The sequence below is a fragment of the Rattus norvegicus genome, chromosome 11, assembly GCF_021556685.1.
Source record: "Rattus norvegicus strain SHRSP/BbbUtx chromosome 11, alternate assembly SHRSP_T2T, whole genome shotgun sequence".
Taxonomy (NCBI): Eukaryota; Metazoa; Chordata; class Mammalia; order Rodentia; family Muridae; genus Rattus; species Rattus norvegicus.
In genome coordinates, this window is record NC_141544.1 from 35,601,327 (window position 1) to 35,613,946 (window position 12,620).

The window sequence follows — 12,620 nt, forward strand, 5'->3', positions numbered from 1 at the left end:
AGCTGATAAACAACTTCAGCATAGTGGCTGGGTATAAAATTAACTCAAATAAATCAGTTGCCTTCCTCTATACAAAAGAGAAACAAGCCGAGAAAGAAATTAGGGAAACGACACCCTTCATAATAGAACCAAATAATATAAAGTACCTCGGTGTGACTTTAACCAAGCAAGTAAAAGATCTGTACAATAAGAACTTCAAGACACTGAGGAAAGAAATTGAAGAAGACCTGAGAAGATGGAAAGATCTCCCATGCTCATGGATTGGCAGGATTAATATAGTAAAAATGGCCATTTTACCAAAAGCAATCTACAGATTCAATGCAATCCCCATCAAAATACCAATCCAATTCTTCAAAGAGTTAGACAGAACAATTTGCAAATTCATCTGGAATAACAAAAAACCCAGGATAGCTAAAGCTATCCTCAACAATAAAAGGACTTCAGGGGGAATCACTATCCCTGAACTCAAGCAGTATTACAGAGCAATAGTGATAAAAACTGCATGGTATTGGTACAGAGAGAGACAGATAGACCAATTGAATAGAATTGAAGACCCAGAAATGAACCCACACACCTATGGTCACTTGATTTTTGACAAAGGAGCCAAAACCATCCAATGGAAAAAAGATAGCATTATCAGCAAATGGTGCTGGTTCAACTGGAGGGCAACATGTAGAAGAATGCAGATCGATCCATGCTTATCACCCTGTACAAAGCTTAAGTCCAAGTGGATCAAGGACCTCCACATCAAAGCAGACACACTCAAACTAATAGAAGAAAAACTAGGGAAGCATCTGGAACACATGGGCACTGGAAAAAATTTCCTGACCAAAACACCAATGGCTTATGCTCTAAGATCAAGAATCGACAAATGGGATCTCATAAAACTGCAAAGCTTCTGTAAGGCAAAGGACACTGTTGTTAGGATAAAATAGCAACCAACAGATTGGGAAAAGATCTTTACCAATCCTACAACAGATAGAGGCCTTATATCCAAAATATACAAAGAACTCAAGAAGTTAGACTGCAGGGAAATAAATAACCCTATTAAAAAATGGGGTTCAGAGCTAAACAAAGAATTCACAGCTGAGGAATGCCGAATGGCTGAGAAACACCTAAAGAAATGTTCAACATCTTTAGTCATAAGGGAAATGCAAATCAAAACAACCCTGAGATTTCACCTCACACCAGTGAGAATGGCTAAGATCAAAAACTCAGGTGACAGCAGATGCTGGCAAGGATGTGGAGAAAGAGGAACACTCCTCTATTGTTGGTGGGATTGCAGACTGGTAAAACCATTCTGGAAATCAGTCTGGAGGTTCCTCAGAAAATTGGACATTGAACTGCCTCAGGATCCAGCTATACCTCTCTTGGGCATATACCCAAAAGATGCCTCAACCTATAAAAGAGACACGTGCTCCACTATGTTCATTGCAGCCTTATTTATAATAGCCAGAAAATGGAAAGAACCCAGATGCCCTTCAACAGAGGAATGGATACAGAAAATGTGGTACATCTACACAATGGAATATTACTCAGCTATCAAAAACAACGAGTTTATGAAATTCGTAGGCAAATGTTTGGAACTGGAAAATATCATCCTGCGTGAGCTAACCCAATCACAGAAAGACATACATGGTATGCACTCATTGATAAGTGGCTATTAGCCCAAATGCTTGAATTACCCTAGATCCCTAGAACAAACAAAACTCAAGACGGATGATCAAAATGTGAATGCTTCACTCCTTCTTTAAATGAGGAAAAAGAATACCCTTGGCAGGGAAGGGAGAGGCAAAGATTAAAACAGAGACTGAAGGAACACCCATTCGGAGCCTGCCCCACATGTGGCCCATACATATACAGCCACCCAATTAGACAAGATGGATGAAGCAAAGAAGTGCAGACCGACAGGAGCCGGATGTAGATCGCTCCTGAGAGACACAGCCAGAATACAGCAAATACAGAGGCGAATGCCAGCAGCAAACCACTGAACTGAGAATAGGTCCCCCGTTGAAGGAATCAGAGAAAGAACTGGAAGAGCTTGAAGGGGCTCGAGACCCCAAAAGTACAACAATGTCAAGCAACCATAGCTTTCAGGGACTAAGCCACTACCGAAAGACTATACATGGACTGACCCTGGACTCTGACCCCATAGGTAGCAATGAATATCCTAGTAAGAGCACCAGTGGAAGGGGAAGCCCTGGGTCCTGCTAAGACTGAACCCCCAGTGAACTAGACTGTTGGGGGGAGGGCGGCAATGGGGGGAGGGTTGGGAGGGGAACACCCATAAGGAAGGGGGTGGGGAGGGGGATGTTTGCCCGGAAACCGGGAAAGGGAATAACACTTGAAATGTATATAAGAAATACTCAAGTTAATAAAAAAAAATACACACACACACACACACACACACACACACACACACACACACACAAAGAGCTGTGGGTTTCCAAGGATTCTTTCCCTCCCTGAGTAATGTCTGGATGTGTGTCAGATTGTTAATGCTATGTGTTTGGTAGTTTCAAAGTAAAGTAGCTTAAAATTATGCTCTGGCATGTGAAGCCCACACAGTTTGTCTCCTATGGTTAGTCTGGTCCTACTTCTCAGACCTTTCCATCCTTGACAGTCATTCAATCACATCTCCAAACTACTGTCTCTCCATAGAAACTGGACTTCCTCCTTAACAAAAACCTCATTGGTGCTTTTTTTCAGGGTCTTTGACCTTGCCATATGGTACTAACCTCAACAAGTCTCTTTGACTTCTTCATTCCTGGAGCTTCTACCACACCTGAGGCTGCTACTTAAATGAATACTATCACCTGGCCTCTCACACTACAGATCATCAGCCTCTCTTCACGATTCCTTCATGCATTAAAATACAATGGAGACCAGAAAACTCTTATTCATTGCTAATATCAATTACCTGTACATGGTACAACTTTTGCCCTCTATGGATCACCTTTAGGGTGGTACACTGAAGAAGCAGTTCTAAGATTTTTTTCATTTTTAATGGCCTCTTCTTAATTATAGCCAATTCTTTAAGCCACGTCGAACAAAACTTTATATTCTTAAACCAAAATATCATGTGCCACCAGTTTAGTCCTGAAGGGACTCACGAATTTCTCTTTTAAATGTCGGAAATGAGGCCTCTCATATACGTACTCCATCCTTGAACTTCCCACAATAGTTTATAAAGCTTTAACAAGACACTGGCTTTTGTAGCCCAGGGCTCCAATGTCTTGCCACAGTCCTTAGAAATATATGGCCAAGTTTTTCACAATAATATTCCACAAGCCTGGTACCAGTTTCCTTTTTAGGTAAGTCTCCCATCACTTTGATAAAAGATCTTGTGAAGGAAAGGGTGCATTTCAGCTTTCTTATCTAAATCAAATTCCAAAGGAAGGGAATTCTTTTTTTTATTTTTTTTCTTGAATATTTTATAAATTTATATTTCAAATGTTATCCCCTTCCCCAGTCACCCAGTCCCTCTTCCCCTTCTCCCTGCTTCTATGAGGATGCTCCCTCTCCCACCTACCCACTCCCATCTCAGCACACTGGCATTCCCTATATTGGGGAAACAAGACTTCATCGGACTAAGGGCTTTTCCTCTTACTGATGCTGGACAATGCCATCCTATGGAATTATTAACTTGCTCTGAGCAAATGACCAGAGTACTGAAAAGAATCTATGAGGCCTGCTGTTGTGATTTCTTAGCCAGGAGAATAAATGCTAACAAAACATATTGTACACCAGAAGTATCCTTAAAATGTCATGCAATTCTTTCTAGGGAAAAATGTGTAGAAACGTTTGTAGTTAAATGAAATGTTCAGAGTTTATATGTCTTAGTTGCTTCCTGTCTCTTTGATAAAAAGCAATGACCAAAAGCAATTGGGGTGTAGCATCTCAGATGTTTCTAGAAGACAAAAATCTTCTGCAAATTCTATGTTCTGGTTCTAACAATTGCTTTGCCCATCTGTGGTATGATCTCCAAGTCTTAGGTGCAGAAGGGAAGGTGGAGATATAAAAATTTGTCCTGACCATTTGGAAGTCATTTGCTCTCTACGTTTTGTTTAAAGAAGTGTCATCAGTGTGTTTTCCTAGACAACACTTGAACTTTAACCAATATTAAGAGCTATTTTACCACAAAACCTGCCATTAGATAGTTGGTGCTGTGAAAGAGAGGAATGAAAGAGAGAAAGAGAGAAAGAAAGAAAGGAAGAAAGAAAGAAAGAAAGGAAGAAAGAGAGAAGGGGAAAGAAAGAAAGAAAGAAAGAAAGAGAAAGACAGACAAGTAGAGAAGACTCAAAGTAGAATGGTATGAGTAAGAGGGAGTGAATCTAGGACTACTTGGCTGTTAATGTATGGGGAGAGAATATGATCAGAGTATGTTGGAAGAAATTCTTGAAAACTTAATAAAATATTTAAAATGGATGTATACTGACAGTATTTTGATAGTAATATATATATATATATATATATATTTCATGTACATCAATCTTTGTTGTGTAAACTTGCTCACCAATATAAAGTTAATTGTTTAATAAAACACTAGAGTACAGAATGTTGGGACTTGAGGATTGAGTGATGGGTTTCAGAAGAGACCAGAAAGAGAAGAATAAAGGAAGGAGATGGAGAGAGGAGGAAGCTACTATATAAGTGAAGATGGATGCATAAGGACATGGCCAGCAGAAAGGCATCTGGAGAAAAAGCTAATGAAGCAATGAAACAACCCAGGAAAGACTAACAAAACAAATAACACGGGACACATGGGTAAGGATGTAAGTTAGAATAGCTCAAAACCTGTCCAATCTAGGCTTACAGCTTGTAAATATCAGGATTTTGTGTATATTTTGCAGGCTAGCTGGAATATATAATTTTTTACACTATAATTTTGGATAAGTCAGTAATTAAAGATTGATTAAAATGGATTTTCAAAAACACACACACACACACAAACACACACACGTGCGCGCACGAAAAGAACTAAGGAAAAATTCACCATAAAATATTTCTGAGTAGAAATTCTGTTTTCTATTGCATATTAAGAGTTCATTTTCTGCATATTTGTACTTTCAGTAAACATTTATACTCAAATTCCTTATATCTTCTCATCATTTGATGATATTGTCTTTCAACAAAACGTCTTTTGGTTTGAGTTAATTTCATTTGTCTATTATTACTTCGATTGTGATTTGAAAGTTTTATGCAGAATTCATTTTATATGTTACAAGTAATTTAGACACTAACTAAAATATACAAAAGGAATGGCATAGGCTATGGTAACATTTACATTTAAAAACTATATCTGAATTGCCCAAACAGGTGGGCACTCCTGAGACTGCAGGGCAAGAGAGACCACCAATACTGCCCACCCCTGCCCACATCCCTGGCCCAAGAGGAAACTGAATAGGGCCTCTGGAAACAGTAAGATAGGGGCATTCAACTCTGCAGTCCAGACACCACTGGGATCTTAAGGGACCCGGTCAAACAGCTCACTGCATCCAAATCCCAGAGGAGGGAGAGTTACACCTTCAGAGGGGCAGACACACATGGGAAGCCAGAGGAGACTACTCTCTGCCCACATTTCTGACTCTAGAGGAAAACACCTAGTACCATCTGGGCCTTCTGTGCACAGGGTCCCCAGCAAAGATAGGGCAGGCCCTGCTGGTTGCTGCCCTCACAGAGAACTGAAACCCAGCTCTGAGAAGCAACGCGAGACCTGAGACCAGAGGTAAGAACAACTTTTCTGCTCCAAGTGACCTGCCTGGTAGACTAACAACACACCCACAGGAACACCTGAAGACCAGTAGACAGGAACCACTACATGGCTGAAAGCAGAACACTCTGTTCCCATAACTGGCTGAAAGAAAACAGGAAAAAAGACCTACAGCACTCCTGACACACAGGCCGATAGGATGGTCTAACAACTGTCAGAAATAGCAAAACAAGGTAACACTAGAGACAACCTGATGGTTAGAGGCAAGCACAGGAACCCAAGCAACAGAAATCAAGACTACATGGCATCATCAGAGCCCAATTCTCCCACCAAAGCAAACACTGAATATCGAAACACACCAGAAAAGCAAGATCTAGATTTAAAATCACATTTGATCATGATGATGGAGGAGTTCAAAAAAGACATAAAGAACTCCAGAAATTCAGGAAAACACAAATAACCAAGCAGAAGCCTATAGAGAGGAAATGCAAAAATCTCTGAAGAATTACAGGAAAACACAATCAAACAGGTGAAGGAATTAAAAATGGAAATAGAAGCAATAAAGAAAGCACAAAGGGAGACAACCCTGGATATAGAAAACCAAAGAAAGAGACAAGGAGCTGTAGATAAAAGCATCACCAAGAGAATACAAGAGATAGCAGAGGGAATCTCAGGAGTAAAAGATTCCACAGAAATCATCAACACAAGTGTCAAAGATAATGTAAAACAGAAAAAGATACTGACCCAAAACATACAGGAAATCTAGGATACAATGAGAAGATCAAACCTAAGGATAATAAGGTATAGAAGAGAGTGAAGACTCCGAACTCAAAGGACCAGTAAATATCTTACACAAAATCATAGAAGAAAACTTCCCTAACCTAAAGAAAGTGATGCCCAAAAACATAAAAGAAGCCTACAGAACTCCAAATAGATTGGACCAGAAAGGAAACTCCTCCCATCACATAACACAGCTCAGAGACAAAGACAGACACTACCTCAGAGTAAAAGGCTGGAAAACAATTTTCCAAGCAAATGATTAGAAGAAGCAAGCTGGAGTAGCCATTCTAATATCGAATAAAATCGATTTCCAACCAAAAGTCATCAAAAATATAAGGAAGGACACTTCATATTCATTAAAGGAAAAATCCACCAAGATGAACTCTCAATCCTAAATATCTATGCTCCAAATACAAGGGCACCTACTTTCATAAAAGAAACATTACTAAAGCTCAAAGCACACATTGATAGTAGGAGATTTCAACAGCCCACTCTCATCAGTGGACAGATCACGGAAACAGAAATTAAACAGAGACATAGACAGACTAAGAGAAGTCATGAACCAAATGGATTTAACAGATATTTATAGAACATTATATCCTAAAATAAAAGGATATAACTTCTTCTCAGCACCTCATGGTACTTTCTCCAAAACTGACCATATAATCAGTCATAAACCAGGCCTCAACAGATCCAGAAAGATAGAAATGATCGCATGCGTCCTATCAGACCATCATGTGCTAAAGCTGGTCTTCAATAAAAATAAGGAAAGAATGCCTACATATACAGGGAAGTTGAACAATCCTCTACTCAATGATAAACTGGTCAAGGAAGAAATAAAGAAAGAAATTAAAGACTTCTGAGAATTTAATGAAAATGAAGGTACAACATATGCAAACTTATGGTACACAATGAAAGCTGTGCTAAGAGGAAAACTCATAGCTGTGAGTTCTGCAGAAAGAAACAGGAGAGAGCATATATCAGCAGCTTGACAGCACACCTAAACGCGCTAGAGCAAAAAGAAGCAAATACACGCAGGAGGACTAGACGGCAGGAAATAATCAAACTCAGAGCTGATTAACCAAGTAGAAACAAAAAGGACTATACAAAGAATCAACAGAACCAAAAATTGGTTCTTTGAAAAAATCAACAAGATAGATAAACCCTTAGCCAGACTAATGAGAGGACACAAAGAGTGTGACCAAATTAACAAAATCAGAAATGAAAAGGAAGACATAACAACAGAGTCAGAGGAAATTTTAAAAAATCATCAGGTCCTACTACAAAAGCCTATGTTCAGAAAAACTTGAAAATCTGCAGGAAATGGACAATTTCCTAGACAGATACCATGTACCAAAGTTAAATCAGGAATAGATAAGCCATTTAAACAACCCCATAACTCCTAATGAAATAGAAGCAGACATTAAAAGTCTCCCAACCAGAACACCCATAGAGAAGGGGAGAGAGAGGGGTTAGGGGGATGTTGAAACCATGAAGGGGAATAACAATCTAAATGTAAATAAGGAATACCCAAGTCAATAAAGATAAAAAAAAATCTCCCAACCATAAAGAGCATAGGTCCAGATGGATTCAGTGCTAAATTCTATCAGACCTTCATAGAAGACCTCATAACAATACTGACCAAACTATTCGACAAAATTGAAAAAGATGGAGCGCTACTGAATTCTTTCTATGAAACCACAATTACTCTTATACTTAAACCACACAAAGACCCAACAAAGAAATAGAACTTCAGACCAATTTCCCTTATGAATATTGACGCAAAGACACTCAAAAAAATTGTTGCAAACTGAATCCAAGAGCACATCAAAACCATCATCTATCATGACCAAGTAGGCTTCATTCCAAGGATGCAGGTATGGTTTAATATATGGAAAACCATCAACGTAATCCACTATATAAACAAACTGAAAGATAAAAACCATATGATCATTTCATTAGATGCTGAGAAAGCATTTGACAAAATTCAAAACCCCTTCATGATAAAAGTCCTGGAAAGAACAGGAAATCAAGGCCCATACATAAACTAAGTAAAAGCCATACATAGCAAACCAGTAGCTAATATTAAACTAAATGGAGAGAAACTTGAAGCAATCCCACTAAAATCAGGGATTAGACAAGGCTGCCCACTCTCTCCCTACCTATTCAATATAGTTCTCAAAGTCCTAGCTAGAGCAATCAAACAACAAAAGAAGACCAAAGGGAGACAGATTGGAAAGGAAAAAGTCAAAATATCACTACTTGCAGATGATATGATTATCTGCTTAAGTGATCCAAAAAGTTCCACCAGAGAACTACTAAACATGGTAAACACCCTAAGTGCACAGAACTCATGAAACCTAAGAAGGATGACCAAAATGTGAATGCTTCATTCTTTCTTTAAACTGAGAACAAGAATATCCTTGGGAGGGAATAGTGAGGTAAAGTTTAGAACTGAGGCTGAAGGAACACCCATTCAGAGCCTGCCCCACATGTGGCCCATACATATACAGCCACCAAACTAGATAAGATGGATGAAGCAAAGAAGTGCAGACTGACAGGAGCCGGATGTAGATCGCTCCTGAGAGACACAACCAGAATACAGCAAATACATAGGCGAATGCCAGCAGCAAACCACTGAACTGAGAATAGGACCCCCGTTGAAGGAATCAGAGAAAGAACTGAAAGAGCTTAAAGGGGCTTGAGACCCCATATGAACAATAATGCCAACCAACCAGAGCTTCCAGGGACTAAGCCACTACCCAAAGACTATACATGGACTGACCCTGGGCTCCAACCTCATAGGTAGCAATGAATAGCCTAGTAAGAGCACCAGTGGAAGGGGAAGCCCTGGGTCCTGCTAAGACTGAACCCCCAGTGAATGTGATTTTTGGGGGGAGGGAGTTAATGGGGGAAGGATGGGGAGGGCAACACCAATATTGAAGGGGAGAAGGAGGGGCCAGGGGGATGTTGGCCTGGAAAACAGGAAAGGGAATAACAATTGAAATGTAAATAAAAATACCCAATTTAATAAAGGTAGAAGGAAAAAATGTAAATAAAAAATACTCGGGTTAAAAAAGATGGATGGGAAAAAAAGCATTCATCTCCTACAACAACAACAACAACAACAACAACAACAACAACAAAGAATCGACAAATGGGGTCTCAACACTGCAAAGCTTCTGTAAGGCAAAGGACACTGTTGTTAGGGCAAAACCATAACAGAAAGAATGGGAAAAGATCTTTACCAATCCTACAACTGATAGAGGGTTCATATCTAAAATATACAAAGAACTCATGAAGTTAGACCCCAGGGAGACAAATAACCTTATTAAAAATGGGGTTCAGAGCTAAACAAAGAATTCACAGCTGAGGATTGCCGAATGGCAGAGAAGCACCTAAAGAAATGTTCAACATCTTTAGTCATAAGGGAAATGTAAACAAAACAACCCTGAGATTCTACCTCACACCAGTCAGAATGCCTAAGAATTGAAACTCCTGTGACAGCAGATGATGGCGAGGATGTCTAGAAAGAGGAACGCTTCTCCATTGTTGGTGGGATTCAGACTGGTACAACCATTCTGGAAATCAGTCTGGAGGTTCCTCAGAAAATTGGACCTGGAACTACCTGCGGACCCAGCTATACCTCTCTTGGGCATATACCCAAAAGATGACCCAACATATAACAAAGACTCATGCTCCACTACATTCATAGCAGCCTTCTTTATAATAGCCAGAAGCTGGAAAGAACCCAGATGCCCTTCAACAGAGGAATGGATACAGAAAATGTGGTAAATCTACACAGTGGAATACTACTCAGCTATCAAAAACACTGACTTTAAGAAATTCACAAGCCAATGGATGGAACTTGAAAATATCAACCTGTGCGAGGTTTCTCAATTGCAGAAAAACACACATGGTATGCATTCATTGATAAGTGGATATTAGCCCAAATGCTCAAATTATCCTAAATGCACAGAACACATAAAACTCAAGAAGGATGACCAAAATGAGAATGATTCATTCCTTCTTTAAAATGGGAACAAGAATACCTTTGGGAAGGAGTAGGGAGGCAAAGTTTAGAACAGAGGCTGAAGGAACACCCATTCAGAGCCTGTCCCACATGTGGCCCATACTTATACAGCCACCAAACTAGATAAGATGGATGAAGCAAAGAAGTGCAGGCCGACAGGAACCGGATGTAGATCTCTCCTGAGAGACACAGCCAGAATACAGCAAATACATAGGCGAATGCCAGCAGCAAACCACTGAACTGAGAACGGAACCCCCATGAAGGAATCAGAGAAAGAACTGAAAGAGCTTAAAGGGGCTTGAGACCCCATATGAACAACAATACCACCAACCAGAGCTTCCACGGACTAAGCCACTATCCAAAGACTATACATGGACTGACCCTGGGCTCCAACCTCATAGGTAGCAATGAATAGCCTAGTAAGAGCACCAGTGGAAGGTGAAGCCCTTCATCCTGCCAAGACTGAACCCCCAGTGAATGTGATTTTTGGGGGGAGGGAGTTAATGGGGGAAGATTGGGGAGGGCAACACCAATATTGAAGGGGAGGAGGAGGGGCCAGGGGGATGTTGGCCTGGAAAACAGGAAAGGGAATAACAATTGAAATGTAAATAAAAAATACCCAATTTAATAAAGATGCAGGAAAAACAGTTTGAAGCTTAGTCCTATGTGTTTCTGTGGATCAAAGAATAAATAAGAAGCTTAAAGTCTCTGAGTTAAAGAAAAAAACTATATCTGAGAGTTCTTGGATTTTGATGTCTTTCTGCTTAAAATCATGTAACTAATATCTAAATCCTTTCAAATATTAAGAATTACATAATTAAATATCATAAAATATTATTTGTTTATGTGTAAGTATCTGTCTCTACCATCTGTCTATCTTCTATCAGATAATATATCTATATATTATCTATATATCATCTATCTATCTATCTATCTATCTATGTATCTATCTATCTATGTATCTATCTATCTATCTATTTATCTATCTATCATCTATCATCCTGGTCTCTTCTGAAACACTCCACTCAATCCTCAAGTCCTACCATTGTCTACTGCCAAATTATGGATATCATCTATCTATCATTTCTGTCTCTCTGTCTCTATTTTCATAGGAAGCACTCAACTTACTGACATCAGTATGCCTCAGCCTGACATATGCTGAAATATTCAGAATCAATAGATATTTTTACAATTTAAGAGTGGATTAAATGCTTTTTGGATCCTTTAGGAAAACTTAGTAGAATCAAGAACAGAGCACATATTTGAGGAATCCTTTCTCATGGAGATTTTACTTTTCATTCCTTCATGTTATTCTAAATCTCAACAGGGATTTAATTTCAGCTTGTGGGTAAGCTGCTGTTGTTTGTAATTGCCACAATATCACACGTTTCTGAACATGTATATGTAACTTGCTTCACTTCATAGAGTACTAAACCCCTTTTTGACTGTCTGTTTCTTTTATCACAGTCTAAATTTGACTGTCGAGTTTAAACATCCTTGGGTGTTAACCCACTGCCTCATTGTCCTCCTTTCCTTAACGTTCCATTAAAATAAAGCATTCATCTTTTCGTTAGTGTTTTCCTATCATGTTTAAGGATTTCACAATCTTTTGCTCTCTGTTTTTGTTCCCTCTGACATTCCAGTATGGAAAGTTTATCCAAAAGGTAAGTGTGGCTTGCACAGGAGAACTGACAGATACCTGTTAATAAAGCTACTTGAATTTAATGACAAATTTAATGTTAATTTGAATTTGTAAAAATGAATGAGAGACAGCAATATCAAAGAGAGGTTATGCAAGATAAATGAATGAGAGACAGAAATGTCAAAGAAAAATTTTGTGAGAAATATTTTCATGACAAGCTAACTATGAATAAAATCCAATATATATAAGAAAGTACAAAAATGTTAATGTCAGAGGCATGAAACAGGGTAGCAGTATACGGAACTCAAGAGATTTCCTAAGTTTAAATAACAACCATACTGAGAAATAAATCAGAAATACTCCCTTTCACTGTAGGCTAAAGAGCAAATCTTGGTATAAATCTGACCAAACACTTGAAAGACCTGTAGAATACAAATATTAAGATTTTAAAG